This window comes from Tachyglossus aculeatus, chromosome 4 (assembly GCF_015852505.1).
Source record: "Tachyglossus aculeatus isolate mTacAcu1 chromosome 4, mTacAcu1.pri, whole genome shotgun sequence".
In the NCBI taxonomy this organism is placed as follows: domain Eukaryota; kingdom Metazoa; phylum Chordata; class Mammalia; order Monotremata; family Tachyglossidae; genus Tachyglossus; species Tachyglossus aculeatus.
The window spans coordinates 132,926,508-132,939,118 of record NC_052069.1 but is presented as its reverse complement, the minus strand read 5'-3'; the positions used below and the strand labels follow the sequence as shown (position 1 = coordinate 132,939,118).

Sequence of the window (12,611 nt, the reverse complement as noted above, 5' to 3'; positions counted from 1 at the left end):
GTATGTGCAGACCTTGGTAGTAAAGCGCTTGGGAGAGTACGATATAACAATATATTACGGTTGGTAGCCAAATTCCCTGCCCATGATGAGCTTACAGGCTAGAGGGAAATGTCTAAGTTGGATTGCTGCAGATTTCAGATGGTCCCAAGCCCTGGCATGGCATGAAGCTCCAAACCTCAGAGCTTAACCAGAACGCTGTTATTAATCACAGAAAGGGAATGATGATTAGTCTGTTGATGTTGTCCTAGGAAGGAGTCCCAGAGGGGGAACCACATGGGAATGGGCAGTTATTTAGGTTGTGGGGGCCGGGGCCCCAGGGAGCCCACGATCCCGGCCTTCCGAGATTCTCGGACAGTCAGCCGTCTCAGCGGAGCCCCGGGCCCGTCCTCCTACTTACCAAATCCAATGGCTCCTACTCTATCCTAATCCTCCTCGACCTCTCAGCTGACTCCGACACTGTGGACCATCCCCTTCTCCTCAACACGCCATCCAACCTTGGCTTCACAGACTCTGTCCTCTCTTGGTTCTCTTCTTATCTCTCTCGCTGTTCGTTCTCAGTCCCCTTCGAGAGCTTCTCCTCCTCCTCCCAACCCTTACTGTAGGGGTTCCTCAAGGCTATACCTACTCCCTTGGTGAACTCATTCGCTCCCACGGCTTCAACTATCATCTCTATGCTGATGACACCCAAATCTACATCTCTGCCCCTGCTATCTCTCTCTCGCTTCAGGCTCGTATCTTCTCCTGCCTTAAGAACGTCTCCATCTGGATGTCTTCCTGCCATCTAAAGCTCGACGTGTCCAGGACTGAGCTCCTTATCTTCCCTCCCAAATCATGTCCTCTCCCTGACTTTCCCGTCACTGTAGACAGCACTACCATCATTCCCGTCTCACAGGCCTGCAGCCTTGGTGTCGTCTTTGACTCCGCTCTCTCATTCACCCCACACATGCAATGCGTCATCAAAACGTGCAGGTCTCACCTCCACAACATCACAAAGATCTACCCTTTCCTCTCCATCCAAACCGCTACCTCGTTGGTGCAATCTCTCATCCTATCCCGACTGAATTACTGCATCAGCCTCCTCTCTGATCTCCCATCCTCCTGTCTCTCCCTGCTTCAGTCTAGACTTCACTCTGCTGCCCAGATTTGTACAGAAATGCTCTGGGCATGTCACTCCCCTCCTTAAAAATCTCCAGTGGTTGCCTATCAACCTCTGAATCAAGCATAAACTCCTCACTCTCGGCTTCAAAGCTCTCCATCACCTCGCCCCCACCTACCTCATCTCCCTCCTCTCCTTTACAGCCCAGCCTGCACACTATACTCCTCTGCCCCAACCTCCTCACTGTGCCCCGTTCTCACTTGTCCCGCCGTCGACCCCTGGCCCACGTCCTACCTGTGGCCTGCAACGTCCTCTGTTCACACTTCACACAGCCGCCAAACCTGCTCTCTTCCTTCCTTCAAATCCCTACTGAGAGCTCACCTCCTCCAAGAGGCCTTCCCAGACTGAGCCCCCCCATTTTCCTCTCCTCCTTCCTCCCACCCTATCCCCCTCCCTCCCTATGCCCTTCGTCTTTCTCCACCCCATCCCTCCTGCCTTTCCCCCATTCCCTCCCCATAGCACCTGTGCATATTTGCACATATTTATTACTCTATTTATTTTAATTAATTTATTTATACTTTTCGTACTTTCACCTACATACAGTTTTGGGGTTTTTTTCCTGTCTCCCCCTTGTTGACTGTGAGCCCGTTGTTGGGTAGGGACTGTCTCTATATGTTGCCGATTTGTACTTACCAAGCGCTTAGTACAGAGCTCTGCACACACTAAGTACTCAATAAATACGATTGAATGAATTGAATTAATGAAAGAAAAGGCTGCAACAAGTGCTGAGTAGAAACAAAATGATTAGCTCCCACCAAGTCCCTGATCGTAGGAAGCTCAGAATATAAGAGAAATAGAAGGGATGTGTTAACTCCTTACGTTACAGAGAGCCCCAGAGAGGTGAAGTTGGTCACCCAAGGTCACACAGATGGTCCGTGACAGGGTTGGCATTAGAACTCAAGTGCCACAGCTCCAGTGGCATAATCAATACCCTCTAGACTGTAAGCTCCCTGTGGGCAGGAAACATGCCTACTAAACCAATTCTTTATCTTTCCCTCCGAACCCCATCCTCCCTTTGATTTTATTTTCACCGTAGATGACCCACCATTCTTCCTGTCGCACAAGCATATAACCATGGCATTATCCTCGCCTCCTCTCTTTCATTCAACCCACTAATTCAATCCATCACTAAATCCTGTCAGCTCCCCCTTCACAACATCGCTAAAATATGCCCTTTCCTCTGCATTCGAACTGCTACCACGTTAATCCAGTCCCTTATTCTATAGCAGTAAATATGATTGATCCTGTAGTAGATATGATGGATGGACTTATGGACTGAATATTAGCACAAGGAAACAGATATGTCGACCTACAGAGGAGTCTGGGGAAATCTCCTTTTTAAAACTGTCCACAGAGCAGCTTTCAAGTCCCGGTTCCTCAGGCTGTAGATGAGAGGGTTCAGGGCCGGGGGCACGATGGTGAAGAACACCTACGTCAGCAGGTCGAATACCGAGGAAGAGTGTGAGGGAGGTTTGAGATAGCCAAACAATCCTGTGGAGAGGAAGACGGTAATGACGACGAGATGGGGCAGGCAGATGAAGAAGGCTTTGGCCCTGCCCTTGGCGGCCGGCATCCTCAGAACGGCCCAGAAAATGCACACGTACGAGGCGACGATGGAAATGGAGCCTACGGCACCTATGGTAGACCGACGGTCATGCTCACGTCTATGGCGGAATGGTCTTCAAAGCAGGTGACCTTCAGCAGGGAGCGGACGTCACAGAAGAAATGCTGGACGACGTTGGACCCGCAGAAGGGCAGGGAGAAGGTCGACGCTGAAACCAAGACCCTTAAGAGCCCTCTGCTGATCCAGGAGGCGGCCGCTATTTTCCCACAATTCCCTGGTTTCATGAGGACCTCGTAGCGTAGGGGCAGGCAGATGACGGCGTAGCGGTCGTAGGACATCGCCGTGAGGACGAAAAGCTCTGAGGCAGGAAACAGGAAGAGCTGTGTGGCATAGCTCCAGAACGGGATGGATCGGCATTTAGTCCAGGAGATGGTGACGGATTTCGGGACAGTGGCGGAGATGAGGCAGAGATCGATGAGGGCCAGATTCTTCAGGAAGAAGTACATAGGGGTGTGGAGACGCCGGTCGAGGGCGGTGACGGCGACAACGAGGAGATTATCCGTCAGGGTCTCCTGGTAGACCAGGAGGAACAGCGCAGTGTGGACCAGCTGCAGCTCCCGGACCTCCGAGAATCCCAGCAGGAGGAATTCCCTCACCGTAGAGATGTTGGACATTTCTGGGGGATGATGTCAACTCCCTGCGTAGGAAGAGGGAGGACTTCAATTTACAGGCCTTGATGGCATCGATAAAGGAATCAACATTAATTCCTGTAGGAGTAAATCAATCATCTGCACATACTGAGCACCTACAGAGTTCAATAGTATTAGTACAAATGGTACTGGCTGTTAAGGAATTCCGAGCTCACAGTCTTGTTGGAGTTGCATAGTTTGGTGGAAAGGGCACAGTCTTTGGAGTCGGAGAGCTTGAGTTCGAATTCTGGCTCTACCACTTGCCTCGTGTGACTTTGGGCAACATACCTAACTTCTCTGAGCATCTGAATCTTCATCTATAAAACGGAAATCCAAGACCTGAATTTCATCCCGCTACTGAGACTGTGAGCCCAGTGTGGGATAAACACTGTCTCCTATCTAATTATTGTGCATCCACCTCTGTACATACTACTGTGCTTGCTGTATAATTAGCATTTAACAAGAGACACAGGCATTATTATTATTTGGGGAGACAGAAACCTAAACTAAATTGGAGATAGGAGACTACCAGAGAACATAAAAAGATGAGCTTGGCTGCTGTGAAATGTTGTAGGTCAATCGACATATTTGCGGAGCAGTTACTGTGTGCAGAGCACTGTAATAAATGGTTGGGAGAGTTCAACATAATGGAGTTGGTAGGTATGTTCCCTGACTATGACGAGCGTATAGTCTAGAAGTGATTTTGTACTCAAACTAATATCCTCAGCCCCTCTCAGGATCGCACCTGGAGTGTTTCCAGTACTCTACCAGCCTCGGTTATGTGAGAGAGAGTCAATCAGAGGCCTTCCCATTCCATTCCTGGCTTGGCCAGTGGCTAGCGAGTGGAAGCCAATCTGCTACAAGTCAAAACTCACCTCTGCTGGGCGTCAATGGCATGGGAGAGAGTTGAGTGCAGAGACTCAAGTTTACTGCATGGAAGAAGGTAAACCACTGCCATATGTTTACCAAGAAGACTTTAGGGTTAAACTACCATTAGTCATTCTGGTATATACATCCATAGAGTTTTCTTGGTAAATATAAAGAAGTGCTTTACTGTTGCCTCCTTCCGCACTGTGAAAACCTGAGTCGCTGCCGTTGTCTTTGATCCACAATTTGATCATTTGTTCATCTGCCTTTCAATCTTTCACATCCCGCTGCTGTCCAGCAAACATAAATCAACTTTGACGCTTCCTCCTAGACCTTTCCGTTATGGGTAACCCTAATGAGAGTATCTCTCAATGGCATAGCTCTAAACTACACTGGTGTACTCAAACTCTCCTGCCACGGTAAGGCATTGATTCGTATGAGAACTGCTACCGGATTTTTCCCAGAATCAGTCACACTCTCTCATCCCTGACAATCACGTTCCCACGAAAACGTTTTTGACATACAGGAACCACTGATAGCCTAAGTGACTGTAGTAATCGATGCTCGGTTGTAGCATCCGCCCCTGGTGGGCAGCTGCCACGGTAGCCAGGGTGGGGATGCTGGAGGGAGGAGAACTGTTTCGGTGATGGGGCCACTGTTGAACAGAGCACGGGCCTGGAAGTCAGAAGGATGTGGGTTCTAATCCAGGTTCCTTCACAAGTCTATTGTGTGACCTTGGGCAATTCACTTCACTTCCCTGTACCTTGGGTACCTCATCAGTAAAATGGGGATAAGGGTGTGAGCTCAATGATAGATAGGGACTGTGTCCAACCTGATTATCTTGTTTCTAACCTAGCGCTTACAATGGTGCTTGGCAAAAAGTAAGCGCTTAGCACATACCAATAATATATATGATTTATTTTTGCTGGAAAACCATTCCCCTCCTACAAGCCTGCCCTGTTTGGGGTACGATCGTGGTCTGAACTGGTGTCTCCACCCTTATGGACTGTGAACCCGTTGTGGGCAGGGATTGTCTCTGTTGCTGAATTGTACTTCTTTCCAAGGGCTTAGTACAGTGCTCTGCACACAGTAAGCGCTCAATAAATACGATTGAAAGAATGAATGAACTCTAACCTGTTCCTCGAGTGCGAGAATCTCCACAGAATGGCTCCATCTCTGGCTTCATCCTTCTTGTTCTATGCTGCCTCTCCCCACCCCGGCTCATTCGCACCAGGGCAGATGGGGCTGGCGTGGAGCAATGACCTCCTCTGGATTGGGCTGTTCTACTCTTTCTACTCGGATTCCTGGTTTCGGTCTGCCACAAAGGGCTGGCCAGGAGCCCTCAGCTACTCTCCACTCTCCCATGGATGCTGACGCACTCTCCGGGCGGGCCCTGTCCCAGTAGACAGTCGCTGTTCCGAGGGGGATCCTTGGAGGAGCGGCTTGGGCCGCTGTGGAGGGACCTTGTGGGCCAGACGACGCGAGAACCCTCTGGAGATAAGAACATGGCACTCCCAACTGCAGCAACCGTCCTGGCCCGTGATGTTCCCATGGCAACATGAGCATCTTCTTCTACATAGGTATACCCGTATGCAGAGAGACAGAGAGACAGGGAGAGAGTGTTATGCTTCTGACTAGGAGAAGCAGCATGATTTAGTGGAAAAAACCTGGTCAAGAAAATCCCAGCTCTTCTGAATGCTTGCCGGGTCACCTAGTGCAAGTCACTTCACTCCTCTGGGCCTCATTTTCCTCAACTGTAAAATGGAGATGCAATATCAGTACTCTCCCCTACATAAACAGTTCAAGTGGGACAGGGATTGTATGCAACCTGTTTCATTAGTATTTATCCCAGTACTTAGAACAGTGCTTAACACAAAGTAAGTGGTTAACAAATACCATATCAAAGAATAGAATAGATCCTTATATCCTCACTGGGGGAGTACGATTAGTTACTCAGAGTAACCAATGGAGAATCAGAGCCCTCAACACAGAGGTACAGAGTTACAGATTGGCAAGCTAGCTAGTGCCTGGAGACTAGAAGCAGCTTGGCTTAGAGGAAAGAACCCATGCCTGGGAGTCAGAGAACCTGGGTTCTATTTCTGAATTCACTGCTCATCTACTGAGTGACGTTGGGCAAGGCACTGCATTTTCCAGTGCCTCCGTTACCCACTCTGAAGGACTGAGAGGCCCATGTAGGCTAGGGACTGTATCCAACGTGATTATCTTGTAGCTGCCCTAGCATTTAGTCACATGTTAGCTAGGTGACCTTGGACAAGTCACTTTACTTCTATGCATCAGTCTCCTAATCTGTAAAATGGGTATTAAATCTTTTGCCCTCCTTATTTAGACTGCGAGCCCTATGTGGACAAGGGCTATACCCAACCGGATTATTCCTTCCTTCCTTCATTCAAACGTTTACTATGTGCAGAGCAATGTACTCTGCACTTGGAAAGTACAATTCAGCAACAGAAACAGAAAATCCCTGCCCACAACGAGCTCACAGCCTAGAAACGGGGCGACGGCATTAAAACAAGTAAGCAGGCATCAATAGCATCAATATAAATAAATCGAATTATAGATATATACACATCATTAATGTAAATAGATAGAGTGATAAATATGTACAAATATAGACATGCTGTACCAGAGGGGCGGGTGGAGCAAAGGAAGTGAGTCGGGTGATGGGGAGGGGAGGGGGAGCAGAAGAAAAGAGGAGATTAGCTTGTATCCACCCCATCACATAGCTCAGTAGCTGGCACAAAGTAAGCGCATAACCTATACATTCAAAAGAATGTCCTCACTGGTCTCTGGAAGGATTCAACCTCCTCCTAGCTGGGTCTACAAAAACATGCATAACCACAGAGGTAGTCCAAAAGTGCTGAAGAGGTAATTCAATGAATCATTCAATATGTAGCATTTATTGTGCTCCTAAGGTGTGCACAGCCATATGGTAAGATCTTTAAGAGAGTACCATAGACTATTAAGACATAAACCCTCTCCTCAATCTAGAGGGGGAAAACAGAAACTAATGTTATAGATGGAAGGAAGAAGGAAAAGTAAGTGCTTAAGTAAAAGGGCATGTAAAAAATCAATGAGTGGTATCAACTGATTGCTTATTATTTGCAGGGCAGTGTACTAAGTGCTTGGGTACGGAGTACAATAAGATGGAATTAGCAGACACATTCCCTGATAATGTCAAGCTTATGAAATCTTTAGCAAAGCAAAGGGAGTTAGTGGGTGTGATCTGCAGAGAAGAGAAATGAATCGAGAAATGTTCTGAATGATGATGATGATTATGGTATTTGTTCAGTGCTTACTATATGTCAAGCACTGTTCTAAGCACTGGGATAGATACAAGGTTATCAGGTTGTCCCAAGTGGGACTCACAGTCTTAATCCACATTTTACAGATAACTGAGGCAGAGTGAAGTTAACTGGCTTGCCCAAGGTCACACAGCAGACAGGTGGCAGAAACAGGATTAGAATTTACGTCCTCTGACTGCCAGGCCCGTGCTCGTTCCCCTAAGCAACACCACTTCTCAGCGTGGGATGAGATGAGATTTCAGAAGGATTTTGAAGATGGGGAGAGCAAAGGCCCGGTGGGATTGTCAATCAATCAATCAATCAATCGTATTTATTAAGTGTTCACTGAGTTCAGAGCACTGAAGTACACACTTGGAAGAGTAAATACAACAGAGTTGGTAGGCTCAATCTCTGTCCACACTGAGCTTACAGTCGGTAGGGGAGGCAGACGTGAATATAAATAAATAATCCATCAATCAATCGCATTTATTGAGCGCTTACTGTGTGCAGAGCACTGTACTAAGCGCTAGGGAAGTACAAGTCGGCAACACATAAATGACAGATAAGGACGTAAGTGCTGTGGGATCGATGAAGGGTGAAGGGTGAATAAAAGGAACAAATACATGCGCAAGGGTGACACAGAAGGGAGTGAATTGAATGGGGAGGAAGTTCCTCACAGGACCAATGGCAAGAGCTGGATGGCTGTTCAATCTCTGTTGTCCGGGGCTCCTGTCTCTGCTCAGGGATCAGAAATGGTATTTGTTAAGCACTTACAGTGTGTCAAACACTCTTATAAATGCTGGGGTAGATACAAGTGAATAGGTTGGACACAGTCCTGATCCCTCATGGGGCTCACCGTCTAAGTAGGAGGGAGAACAGAAGAACCGAGACACAGAAAAGTGAAGTGAATTGCCCAAGGTCACACAGCAACGTAGAGGAGGTGAAATTAGAACCCAGGTAATCTGACTCCCAGACCCGTTATATATCCATGAGACCATGCTGCTTCTCATTCCTCAACTTTACAGACTTCATCATTCACCCCACCTTCTCGCCAAATTGGATGCAAGCTTGATCTTGTCAACTCTAGTCACTGTACATGTTTCCTATTACTGTCTTCCATCTACACGGAATTGGGGTTGCAACATTCCGGGTAGCAGTAGGAAATTGTAAGTATAATCAATCATTTGGTCAGTCATTCAGACGGTGTTTATTCAGCGCTTATTATGTACAAAGCACTATACTAAATGCTTGGGAAAGTCAATACAACAATTCAGTGAGGTGGGAGTGAGCTTTCAAAGTCACAGAAGCTACATCGCCTTGCAGGTAGAGCACGGGCCTGGAGGGCAGAGGACTTGAGTTCTATTACCAGCTCTGCCACTCATCAGCTGCGTGACTTTGGGCAAGTCACTTAATTTCTCTGGGTCTGTTACCTCATCTGTAAAACAGGGATTAAGACTGTAAATTCCACGTGGGACAATCTGATTACCTTGTTTCTACCCCATTGCTTTAAATAGTGCTTGACACATAGTAAGCACATAACAAATACCATTATTATTATTATTATCATTATTATTATTATTATTATTATTAATTTCATCACCTCCACTTGTCTGCTGTGTGACCTTGGGCAATTCACTTCACTTTTCTGTGCCTCTGTTCTACAACTACACCCCAGTTCACACTCTTTAGTCCCTTGTAATAATAATAGTAACTGTAGCATTTCTTAAGCACTTATTATGTACCAGGCAGTGTATTAAGTGCTGGGGTGGATACAAGCAAATTGAGTTATACACAGTCCCTGTCCCACATGGGGCTCATAGCCTTAATCCACATTTTACAGATGAGGTAACTGAGGCACACAGAAGTGAAGTGACTTGCCCAAGGTCTAGCAGAAGTAAAACAGCAGAGTCAGGATTAAAACCCAGGTCCTTCTGACTTCCATGATCGTGCTGTATCCTTCAGGCAGTGCTGCCCTTCAAGCCAACCTACTTTCTATCCTTTGCATTCCTATTTTCCACTGCTAGTATCGCTTACAATTTCTAATCCCAGCTCTACCATTTGCCTGCTGTGTGACCTTGGACAAATCACTTAACTTCTCTGTGCACCAGTTCCCTCTGAAAAATGGGTATTTGATTCTTATTCTCGCTCCTACTGTGAGAACTACGTGGGATCTGATTATCTTGTATCCATCCTAGTGCTTATTGCAGTGCTTAGTGCAGTGGGGGTTCCCCAAGGTTCAGTGTTTGGTCCCCTTCTGTTCTCAATCTACACGCATTCCCTTGGTGACCTCATTCGCTCCCACGGCTTCAACTATCATCTCTACGCTGATGACACCCAGATCTACATCTCTGCCCCTGCTCTCTCCCCCTCTCTCCAGGCTCGCATCTCCTCCTGCCTTCAGGGCATCTCCATCTGGATGTCTGCCCGCCAACTAAAGATCAACATGTCGAAGACTGAACTCCTTGTCTTCCCTCCCAAACCTTGTCCTCTCCCTGACTTTCCCGTCTCTGTTGACGGCACTACCATCCTTCCCGTCTCACAAGCCCGCAACCTTGGTGTCATCCTCGACTCCGCTCTTTCATTCACCACTCACATTCAAGCCGTCACCAAAACCTGCCGGTCTCAGCTCCGCAACATTGCCAAGATCCGCCCTTTCCTCTCCATCCATACCGCTACCCTGCTCATTCAAACTCTCATCCTATCCCGTCTGGACTACTGCATCAGCCTTCTCTCTGATCTCCCATCCTCGTGTCTCTCTCCACTTCAATCCATACTTCGTGCTGCTGCCCGGATTATCTTTGTCCAGAAACGCTCTGGGCATATTACTCCCCTCCTCAAAAATCTCCAGTGGCTACCAATCAATCTGCGCATCAGGCAGAAACTCCCCACCCTGGGCTTCAAGGCTCTCCATCACCTCGCCCCCTCCTACCTCACCTCCCTTCTCTCCTTCTACAGCCCAGCCCGCACCCTCCGCTCCTCTGCCGCTAATCTCCTCACCGTACCTCGTTCTCGCCTGTCCCGCCATCGACCCCCGGCGCACGTCATCCCCCGGGCCTGGAATGCCCTCCCTCTGCCCATCCGCCAAGCTAGCTCTCTTCCTCCCTTCAAGGCCCTTCTGAGAGCTCACCTCCTCCAGGAGGCCTTCCCAGACTGAGCCCCTTCCTTCCTCTCCCCCTCGTCCCCCTCTTCATCCCCCCATCTTACCCCCTTCCCTTCCCCACAGCACCTGTATATATGAATATATGTTTGTACATATTTATTACTCTATTTATTTATTTATTTATTTTACTTGTACATATCTATTCTATTTATTTTATTTTGTTAGTATGTTTGGTTTTGTTCTCTGTCTCCCCCTTTTAGACTGTTAGCCCACTGCTGGGTAGGGACTGTCTCTATATGTTGCCAATTTGTACTTCCCCAGCGCTTAGTAGAGTGCTCTGCACATAGTAAGCGCTCAATAAATACGATTGATAATGATGATGATCATTTGTACTAATACTATTGAACTCTGTACGTGCTCAGTATGTGCAAATGATTGATTTACTCCTAGGGAATTAATGTTGATTCCTTTATCGATGCCATCAAGGCCTGTAAATTGAAGTTCTCCCTCGTCCTACGCAGGAAGTCGCTATCATCCCCCAGAAATGTCCAACATCTCTACGGTGAGGGACTTCCTCCTGCTGGGATTCTCGGAGGTCCGGGAGCTGCAGTTGGTCCATGCTGCGCTGTTCCTCCTGGTCTACCTGGAGACCCTGACGGGTAATCTCCTCATTATCGCCATCACTGCTCTTGACCTGCGTCTCCACACCCCCATGTATTTCTTCCTGAGGAATCTGGCCATCATCGATCTCTGCCTCATCTCCGCCACTGTCCCGAAATCCGCTACCATCTCCTGGACTAACTGCCGATCCATCTCGTTCTTGAGCTGTGCCACCCAGCTCTTCCTGATGATCCTGTTTCCTGCCTCGGAGTTTTTCGTCCTCACGGCGATGTCCTACGACCGCTACGCCTCTATCTGCCTGACCCTGCTCTACGAGGTCCTCATGAAACCAGGGAATTGTGGGAAGATAGCGGTCGCCTCCTGGATCAGCGGAGGGCTCTTAGGGGTCTTGGATTCAGCGTCGACCTTCTCCCTGTCCTTCTGCAGGTCCAACGTCGTCCAGCATTCCTTCTGTGACGTCCCCTCCCTGCTGAAGATCACCTGCTCTGAAGACCATTCTGCCATAGACGTGAGTGTGACCTTCGGGCTAACCATAGGTGCCGTAGGCTCCATTTCCATCGTAGCCTCATACGTGCGCATCTTCCGAGCCGTTCTGAGGACGCCGGCCGCCAAGGGCAGGGCCAAAGCCTTCTCCACCAGCCTGCCCCATCTCGTCGTCGTCACCGTCTTCCTCTCCACCGGCTTGTTTGGCTATCTCAAGTCTCCCTCACACTCTTCCTCGGTGTTCGACCTGCTGATGTCAGTGTTCTATGCTGTCATGCCCCCGGCCCTGAACCCCCTCATCTACAGACTGAGGAACCTGGACTTGAAAGCTCCCCTGTGGGCAGTCTGAAAAAGAAGATTCCTCCAGACTCCTCTATAGGTCGAAGTGTCTATTTCCTTGTACTGATATTAAAACCATAAGTCAATCAATCCTATGTACCATAGGAGCGAAGAGCGCTGTCTGGGTTGTAGTAGGAGAGTAGCTAGGTGAGATACGAGGGGGCAAGTTATTGAGTGCTTTAAAAACCAGTGGTGAGGAGCTTTCGTTTGATGTGGCTGTGCATGGGAAAACGCTGGAGGTTCTCGAGGGTGGTCGAAACATGGACTTTAATTTTTATAGAAAAATGATCCGGGCAGTAGAGTGACGTATGGGCTAGAATAGGGAGAGACAGGAGGCATGGGAGGTCAGTAAGAAGGTTGATAAAGTAATCAAGATGGGATAGAATAAGGGATTGGATTAAGGTGGTAGCAGTTCTAAATGAGAGAGAGGAATCAAGGATAATGCCAAGGTTATGGGCTTGTGAGACAGAAAGAATAGTGGGTCATTTAG

The 12,611-nt window shown here is 48.1% G+C and overlaps 1 non-coding gene across 1 annotated transcript; it reads left to right on the top strand.

Annotated features, from left to right (window-relative positions):
- Positions 1–4,136: 4,136 nt before the first annotated feature.
- Positions 4,137–4,274, top strand: LOC119927908. Its single transcript, XR_005450873.1, has one exon. It is a non-coding gene; the product is annotated as a small nucleolar RNA SNORA7 (small nucleolar RNA).
- Positions 4,275–12,611: the final 8,337 nt, after the last annotated feature.